Source organism: Jatropha curcas, chromosome 4 (genome assembly GCF_041381405.1).
Source record: "Jatropha curcas cultivar XTBG-Jc1 chromosome 4, XTBG_Jcur_1.0, whole genome shotgun sequence".
In the NCBI taxonomy this organism is placed as follows: domain Eukaryota; kingdom Viridiplantae; phylum Streptophyta; class Magnoliopsida; order Malpighiales; family Euphorbiaceae; genus Jatropha; species Jatropha curcas.
Genome location: NC_143154.1, coordinates 14,953,634 through 14,963,388, shown reverse-complemented (window position 1 = coordinate 14,963,388; position 9,755 = coordinate 14,953,634). Strand labels below are relative to the sequence as shown.

Genomic DNA, 9,755 nt, shown 5'->3' with positions numbered 1-9,755 from the left:
ACTAATTTTGATTGGTTGTGTGGGTCTATGTCATCCTAATTAGATTTTTGGCTAGCCACATGGGCATCACACACTTGATCGAAAAAATTTTCATGGTTCAAACACTTGATTACAAAATTTTTTGAAAAAGTTCAAAAACTAAATTTATAATTTTCCCAAATCCTTTTTTCCCTTCTTTTCTTCTTTGATTTAGTTTGAACTGGGAGACGTGTGATTACGCTAGAATCCCCATCAAGGGCTAGAAGTAATACTCCCTCAATTTATGCTTTATTTTTGTCACGACCCGTTTCCGTGGGCCGGACCGGCACTAGGGCCTAGGTAAGCTTAAGGCCCCCGAGGCCCGTAGTAAGCCTAAATTATTCAATCTGTCTACATGATTCTCCTAATTTCAACAAAACAGTAAGCCCATATGACTTGAGATATAAGTTTTATAAAATTTTCAAACATCTGGCCCAATATCAAATAATACATAAAATTTAACCAGGGCCTATTCACAATAACTCATAATCACAATAAGGGCTTACTAGTTTACCTACAGTTAATTACACAATAATTAATTTATAGCGTAGTGCTAACAATAAGGCCCAATTTAAATACACAACCCTATAACTGCGGAGTTCAATAATAATCTGATAAAAGAGTAACTTATACAACCAAAATTAAATAACAAAAATATAAAGTTTACATTTATAACTCTGCGGAGAAGATTGCAGAGCTTCAATCGAATCAGCTGCTTCCTAGTACCTGAGAGGTTTGGAGAGAAGGGGGTGAGTTTTGCAACTCAGTGAATAATAATAAATAATACACACCACATACAGGCAAGCAAAATGCACCCTAGTATACTGAATGAACACACAACAGTCACTCATATGTCATCATATCAGCACCCACAACAATATCACCTTCAAATAATCACATCACGTGGAAATTAGTCAGTGGCGTCACCTAAATCCCCGACGAGCCGTCCTCTCAAACAGCCCATCCTCTCAAACATGTGCACCCGGGGAGCCAATCCCCCATATCTGGCCGACCGGTCTAATCCTCACTTGACCAGTCCTCTCAATATTTTATTTTTACATTCTCTCTTTTCTTTTCCATATCATCAACATCATTTCATCAGTTCATCAGGTGCACACGGGGGCGCCGATCTCCCATTTACCCGGCCGACGGTCCACTTTCATCAGTTCATCAGGATCCTTATTTATCGACCGTCCTCACAAACCCATGGTGACCCACTTCATCCCAACTCCACACAAACAGAGCACAGTATATACACAGCACAAATAATCAAACAATTCATTTATCATAATACACCAATTTCATCCAAATGCACAATTATGCACAAGTATAATTATAGTGATCATAACATAATATATATGAGAAAATACAATATGTAAATATATAAAAATGTAATGTTATGCAAATGCAGTGTTGATATGCATTATTTATTATTACTCACTGTGGTGGAGAGCGAAGCTCTAGTTTTGATTCTATCCGGGAGGAGCACTAGATGGACCCGAGCGATCTAAGCAAAGTAAAAATGACATCGGAAAAAGAATAATATCAGATAAAATATTTATTCATCACACTACTATTCTTAACCTATTTAATTTCTATCAATAATTTACTCTTTATAATTAATTAAATTTCTATAATAAATTTTATTTGCTACCGAAATTCATTTTATTTTCTACCGAAATTTCGACAGCATCTCCCTTAAAAATTGGACTTTCCACCTGTTTAAAGTGTCAACAATTTTATCTAATAACTCCAAATCACACAGCCCATCCATCGGGCAATCAATCAATTAAATTTTCCATCCTCCATCAATTTAATTTTTCCCGTCCTCCACATTTATCCACATCAACTATATTAATTTTTCTTTAATTCCATAAATCATAATTTCCCAACAATTTTATTTATTACCAGAATTTAATTTTAATTAATCAAATATATTTTTATTAATCGACTCATCAACACTAAATTAAATTAATTCAACTAATCAGATTTGCTAAATTAAATTAACTAATCAAGATTACTAAAATTAATTTAATTAACTAAAATTACTAAGTTAAATTATACCCAAATTACTAAAATAAATTCTGAGAATTAGCAAGAATTGCTCTATACCCCAAGTATAATTTTTGTTGAATTTTGCTAGATCGGAAAGGCTTACGCGTGCTAGATCGGAGCTACGCGCATCGGGACTGCGAGCAAGTGGCGCGATCTACTGGACAGCAAGGATGGTGGCGCAATGAACTCGAGGAGCTGTGGCGCTGCGATCTGGCTGAGGATGAAGCGCTGCTGCAGGTGGAGCCGCTGGCTGTGGCGCGCGGAGGAGCGGCGAGGCGGTGCTGTGCGCGATGGAGGCGGTGCGACTGGCTGTGGATCGCGCCTCTGCTGTTGCTGGCTGAGGTCGACGCAGGCGCAGTCACAGCAAGAAAGAAGAAGAGAGGAAGAAGAAAAGGGAAAGAAAGAAAGAAAGAAAGAAAGAAGAAGAAGAAGAAGAAGAGGAAGGAGGAGGCGCTGCTGTGATGGTGAGGAGTAGAGAGGTGCAGCGCTGGAAAAAAAAAGGAAAGGGAATTTTCTAGATGGTTTGGGTCGAACCGGTTCGATTCGGTTCGATTCGACCCAAATCTTTGATTTTCGATTGGTTTTCGACTTTTTCAATCGGTTTACGGTTCGATTTCTCACAGTGTTCGCATTAAAATATTAAAATAAATTTCCAAGCTGTCGGTTTATTAAATTTAATTGGAAAATCTTTGAAAATAAAAATTTGAGTTGTTTCAATTTTATTTACTTTACTGATTTTTATTTATTTAATTACTTTCTTTAATGCTTCATTTATCATTTTTTATTGATTTAATTGCTTTCTTTATTGCTTTATTTAATTATCGCATCATATTTACTACTTTCTATAAATGTCATCCTTCATCTAAATTCTATTTTTTCATTTAATTGAACATTAATTAAGGCCAGTTAGCTGATCATTTAAATCGAAAACCTAGTCCTTGAATTCTCATCGGTTTTTTCAATTAGTGCACTTTTCTAAATTGATGTTAAATCAAGTTTTTCTTAAATTTACCTATAAAATGAAATGTAAGTGGAGACTTTGCAAAACTCTTCTGTGAACCTTACCCATATGAGCGTTTCGATTCCATTTTTAGTGGATTTGACTTGCTGCTTGGATCGGGACCTCATAAGCATCTATAAACTGCTCAAGTAATTTGACTTGCTCATAGGCTATTATTAATGATTTAGGGTGTAAAAAATTGACCATAGGTCTTAACTCATCACTTAACCCACATTTAATGCTAGAGACAAAATATTGTTTTGACAATCCAGGATTATATCTTAACATCAAGGACTTAAGGTACTCAAAACACTCTTGATACAAGGAAATTTTTTTGATTTGTCTTAGTTTATTGAACTCCTTAATAACTCAATGGTAGTCAATTATCAAACCTAATGTATAGGTCATCTTAAATTGGTTCTACTTAGGCTTAGGGTTGTGCATTTGCCACCCTTGATACCATGAATCAAGTGTTTCAGTAAAGGACATGGTTGTTAATTCTACATTATTCTGCTCAAGGACGTCATAAATATGGAATTTCCTCAACTAAGAATAGGGGTGTCAAAATATGTCATGACACGCGAACACGATTTGTCTAACACGGTTAATAAACAGGTTAGGGTTGAGGTTAAACGAGTTAGTGTCATAAACAATTCACTCATTTATGATACAAATATAAATATGTCGTGTCATGGGTTGACACGCTGGTTAGGCGAGTGACCCATTTATTTTAGGGTGAACAGAAAATTTTAGTGTCAGATATAAATACCCAACTAAAACTCTATTTAAAATTTATTTTTTATTAATTTTTTTATTTTAGTTATAAATCTTGGAGAATCTACACATTTTATATATAAAAATTTATTTTTAAATATGATTTGAGTTAAATAGGTTAAAACTTGAAAATATCATAAGTAGGTTAAGTGGGTCGTATACGGGTCAACACGACCCACTTAACCTATTTATGATATTAGGCATGTTACACGGGTGGTATGCTGGTCAACACGACCCACTTAACCTTTTTATGATATTAGGTAGGTTAGATATGTCGTGTTCGTGTTACTTGTCTAATTTTTGTGTCATGTTCATTTTGAGAAATTTGACACGATTATTATACGGATCATATTCGTGTTGACCCTAATCATGTCGCGTGTTAGGCGAACCCGACACGCCAACCCATTTTGACACCCCTAACTAAGAACAAGGATTAGCACTATGAAAGAATGACAAATGCCATCTTGAGGTTAAATGTACGATTCTAGGGTTCATCTGGCTATAATTGGTTTTCAGAATTTAATTAGGTTGAAAATCGCTGATTCTTTGAAAATTAGGTTTCAGAGAAGGAACAATGTGATTTATGAAATGATTTCTCTAATTGAATTAGGAATTATAGTAGCACTCCAAATTTGAGGAGAATTAGGGTTAAGTACAAAGAAGATTATGGTTTCTCCAATTGGCACAAAATTAGGGTTAGATAATTCACAATTAATTTATGGGGAATTAGGATTTTCAACTGCAAAATTAGAATTACTTTTAATTAAATTGTAATTAGGTTTGTTATGGCTAAAGGTCCCCCAAATCCGAGATGGATTAGGGTTTGAATGGTCAGAAAAGGTCCTAATTTGAATTGAATTAGGTTGAGGTTGTTGTGGTGGGTCTAAAAAGGGTAGGGTTCAAAGTTTCACCAATCTCTCTAGATTGAGGATTGGGAAGAATACCCCAACTGTCATGCAACATAAAGCTCAGATGGAGTCATAGGAGACTTACCTCGATGGAGAGAGTTCATCATCTCTAACCACGATGCTATTTGTTGACTGAGATAAAGTGACTGTTGCTTAAACATCTTCTCCTTTTGCTTCGCTTAAGCCACTTGCAATTCCTCCGACTTTTAGCTTGAAGCCCTTTGATTTGAGATTGGACTATCTCAATTTGCTAAGTTGAGCTTGAAGTGAAGCAAAGGCACCCTCAGTTTGAGAGGCTTTCTCTTCTAGTACATGCAATCAAGAGGTGTTTATTATCACTCTCATGTCCTAGAGTCTCAAAGTGGCAGAAGCTAAGGTACCACTAGAATCCAGAGGCTCTAGTGAAGACCTAACTAGGATTATTAGTGAAGAAAGAGAAGAGAATTGAGGGAGAGGAGAAAGAGAGAATCATTTGAGGAGGGAGAGAGAGAGAGAGAGAGAGAGAGAGAATAAATTATTTCATTAATAAAGACTTAACAAAGAAATATAACTACTTTTGAATTTTAATCTTAAGTCATGCAGTGACTTATAACTCAATTACGGTTGCCGAGTCATATGACAACTCAACAATCAATTACAATTTGTTTATTAATTAGGAAAGAACACCTAAAATGTTCATTGTATTCAATTATATCCAATTCAATTAAAAAAAAAACCTGATTCATTGTTTTTATTACAATTGTATCCCAATTATCCTAATTCAATAGTTATAGTGGCTAATAGAAAATATGAAAGGAAAATAAATTTTGAGGCCCACATGCCATTTTCTCTTCAATTTATAAGAAAAGTTTAAGGAAAATAATTAAAATTACAATTTAACCCTATTTATCGTACTTTCATCAACAAAAAGTAAAGCCAAAAGTCATATCACTTGTCCTCCTCATTTTCCTCTCACACATCCAAACATATAGAGGAAAAATGGCTCAATGCAAAAATTCATCCCCGTACTTACAGCACTCTCAACTTTTACTTTGATCTATTGAACACTTCAATTTATGAAATTGTACTAATTAAATACTTCAACTTGCAAAAATTATTCTATTGAATACTCAAACTGTTAGTTATTTGCCCTATAGCCAATTTGATATAATATTTCATGTAATAAATATTTTATTATTAATAAAAGACTTTATTTATCTTTTATATTCTATTGATTGAATCTTTAGCATTGTAGACTTGGTCATATTAATGAAACAAGAATCACTAAGTTGCATAAAGAAAGTCATCTTGAACCTTTTGATTATGAATCATATGAAACTTGTGAATCTTGTTTAATGGAAAAAATGACTAAAACACCTTTTACTAGAAAGGGTGACAGATCAAAAGAGTTATTGGGCCTAATACATATAGATGTATGTGGACCAATGACTACCCAAGCCATAAGTGGATATTCTTATTTCATTACATTTACTGATGACTATACTAGGTATGGTCATGCATATTTAGTGAAACATAAATTTGAATCATTTGAAAAGTTTAATGAATTCAAAAATGAAGATGAGAAACAAACTGGAAAAGTATTAAAATACTTCGATCCGATTGAGGTGGTGAATACTTAAGCTAGGAATTTCGAAATTATCCATTAGAAAGTGGGATTCTTTCACAATGGACTCCACCTGGAACACTCCAACACAATGGAGTGTTAGAAAGGAGGAACCGCACCTTATTAGATATGGTACGGTCCATGATGAGTCTTGGAGACTTGACTCTATCCTTTTAGGGATATGCCATTAATACTGCAGTATAACTTCTAAATAGAGTTCCATTCAAATCTGTTGATAAGACACCATACGAGATGTGGGCTAATAAAAGACTTGTTTTATCATACATAAAGATTTGGGAATGTGACACTTATGTGAAGCGTTTGGTATCTGATAAGCTTGGAGCTAAATCAAATAAAAGTAAGTTTGTGGGATATCTAAAGGAAACTATTGGGTATTATTTCTACCATCCTGTTGAGAGAAAAGTGTTTGTCTCAAGACATGCTACCTTCCTTGAAAATGAATTTATTTTTAAAGGAAGCAGTGGGAGCTAAGTAGAACTTGAAGAAGTTCAAGAACCTTAAACTGACATTCAGATGAAGAACAAGAGATTGTTGCATTAGATGAACAATCAAATACACAGGTTAAAGAACTACCACATTAGGGTGCGTCGGGCTCCTATAAGGTTAGACCTTCTTGTGGAAACTCGAAACAACGCTTTACTCATGCCAGATGAGCCTAACACCTATAAGGAAGCAACGTCTAACATTGATTCCTTAAAATGGCAAGAAGCCATGAAATTTGAAATGGATTCCATATGTAGCAACCAAGTATGGACCTTGGTTGATCCACTTGAAGGGATAAAGCCCATTGGGTGCAAGTGGATTTTTAAAAGAAAAAACCAACATGGAAGGAAATGTACATACGTACGAAGCTAGGCTAGTTGCAAAAGGATACAATCAAAGGAAAGACGTTGATTTTGATGAAACCTTTTCACTAGTAGCCATGCTTAAATCCATTAAGATTTTACTTGCAATTGCTGCATACTATGATTATGAAATTTGGCAAATGGATATCAAAATTGCATTCTTCAATGGAAATCTAGTTGAGGATGTGTATATGACACAACCTGATGGTTTTAAATTAAAAGAATTTCTTAATAAGATATGCAAACTGCAAAGGTCCATTTATGGACTTAAGCAAGCTTCGAGGAGTTGGAACATCCGTTTTGATGAAATAATCAAACAGTTTGATTTCATTAAAAATGTGGATGAACCTTGTATGTATAAGAAGGTGAGTGGGAGCGGGATTGTATTTCTTATTTTGTATGTTGATGACATATTAATAATAGGAAATGACATACCATTGCTGCAATCTGTAAAAGTTTGCTTATCCAAGAATTTCTCCATGAAGGATTTGGGAGAAGCAACTTACATATTTAGTATTAAAATCTTTAGAGATAGGTGTAGAAGGCTGCTAGGACTACCCCAATCCACATATATTGATAAACTACTAAAATGGTTTAGTATGGAGGAATCCAAAAGAGGATACCTACCTGTATCACATGGAGTACGTCTCTCCAAGAACATGTGTCCTAAGACACAAGTTGAAAGAAGCAAGATGGAAAAGGTTACATATGCTTCTGCAATAGGATCCATAATGTATGTGATGCTTTACACTAGACTAGATATATCTTATGCTTTAAGCATAACTAGCAGATATCAGTCTGACCCATATGAAGGTCACTAGACTACTGTTAAGACCATCCTGAAGTATTTGAAAATAATTAAGGATGCTTTTTTGGTTTATGGAGGGACTAATGAGTTAAGAATTCATGGATGCACGGATGCAAGCTTTCAGTCAAATGTTGATGATTATATCACAATTTGGGTATCTTTTTACTCTAAATGGTGGAGCTTTGAGTTGGAAAAGTTCCAAGCAAGAAACCGCTACAGATTCTACAACTGAAGCTGAGTACATCTCTGCATCAGAGGGAGCGAAAGAGGTTGTTTGGATTAAGAAGTTCATTACTGAACTTGGTGTGGTTCCAAGCATTGTCGAACCGGTTACATTATACTGTGACAACAATGGGGCTATTGCACAAGTTAAGGAGCCAAGGTCTCATCAAAAATCCAAACATGTACTTAGAGGATTCCATTTGAATAGAGAGATCATTGAGAGGAAGGATATAGAGATAATGTGAGTACTCACTGAAGAGAATCTTACAAATCCTCTTACTAAGGCATTGTCCCAAAAGAATCAGGATCGACATATAGACGCTTATGGGATAAAACACATGGGTAATGGGCTTTAGTGCAAGTGGGAGACTATTAGTCATATGCCCTATAATATAATATTTCATGCAATAAATATTTTATTATTAATAAAAGCCATTTATTTTTCTTTTATATTCTATTAATTGATTCTTGGTAAAAGATAAAGTCCATGAAATAATACTGCTTTGCAAAGTAAGTTATAATATGGTTATAATTATGATTTTTATTTTGCATAAAAGCAACATCTCTAAATATTCCTGGTCAATGTTCTTCTCATTATTGGACGAAGATTAGAGTTGTTGAGACTGTTACATATTATGTTCTTTCCTTAGGGAAGCAGTTGGTCTCATAAGCTGAGAACTATGTGATATCTAGAACTAATATGTTGGTGCTTGTTATTTAAACAAATCCACTGAATTGACCTGCATGAGAATTCCATATGGAGAGTTATTTGTGTCTATGGAATACTAAAGTGATGGTTGTCTATGTGATTCTTTGACTTGAAATTACTAAGCTATCTTGTATGGGGATGACTATATCTTGATTCTTCATTCACATTATTCATTCATGAATAATAAGCAATGATTTATTGAACATAGTAGGAATTGTATAGAGATACTTGTGTAATAAGAGAGGATTCATCACCCTAGGTTAATCAGGAAAAATGTTCTAATTGTTCTCTATTAGTATTGATTAAGAAATCCTTATGCAAGATAGAATAAAATTAGCAAATTAGATTTGGAATTTCATTCAAATGATCAATATCTAAAATTAAGAGAACTAACATGATTTAGTAAAGTGGACACACTCCATGTCCAATTACTAAATCAAAAATATTAATGATGAAGGGATATTAATTACACTGATAAATCATGCACTAAAAAATTAAGTCAAACCACTTTGACTTTTCAAATATTTGGATAGTCATGGCATGTTGCTAGACAATATACTTGACCTTCAAATATTAATTAATTTAATTTATATTTGTTGCCAACATATTCAGAACCTAGAAGGTCACACACATAAGAATGGATATGAGAAAGTGAAAACAAGAAATCGAATCTAGTATGATTTGATTACAAATAAGTTTTGTGAAATTAAGGACAAAATTGTAATTTAGATTTAATTACAATTTTTCCTAAATTATTAAGTATTGACTTAATTGATTTATGTCTAAAATTTA

The 9,755-nt window shown here is 34.0% G+C and overlaps 1 long non-coding RNA gene and 1 pseudogene across 1 annotated transcript; one reads left to right on the top strand and one right to left on the bottom strand.

The window, feature by feature from the left end:
• Positions 1-463: 463 nt before the first annotated feature.
• Positions 464-2,534, bottom strand: LOC149496881 (uncharacterized). The gene is made up of 2 exons (XR_016320397.1): positions 2,131-2,534; positions 464-1,525 (listed from the first exon to the last, which is right to left on the bottom strand). It is a non-coding gene; the product is annotated as an uncharacterized LOC149496881 (long non-coding RNA).
• Positions 2,535-7,916: 5,382 nt separating this feature from the next.
• Positions 7,917-8,610, top strand: LOC149496880 (secreted RxLR effector protein 161 pseudogene; annotated as a pseudogene).
• Positions 8,611-9,755: the final 1,145 nt, after the last annotated feature.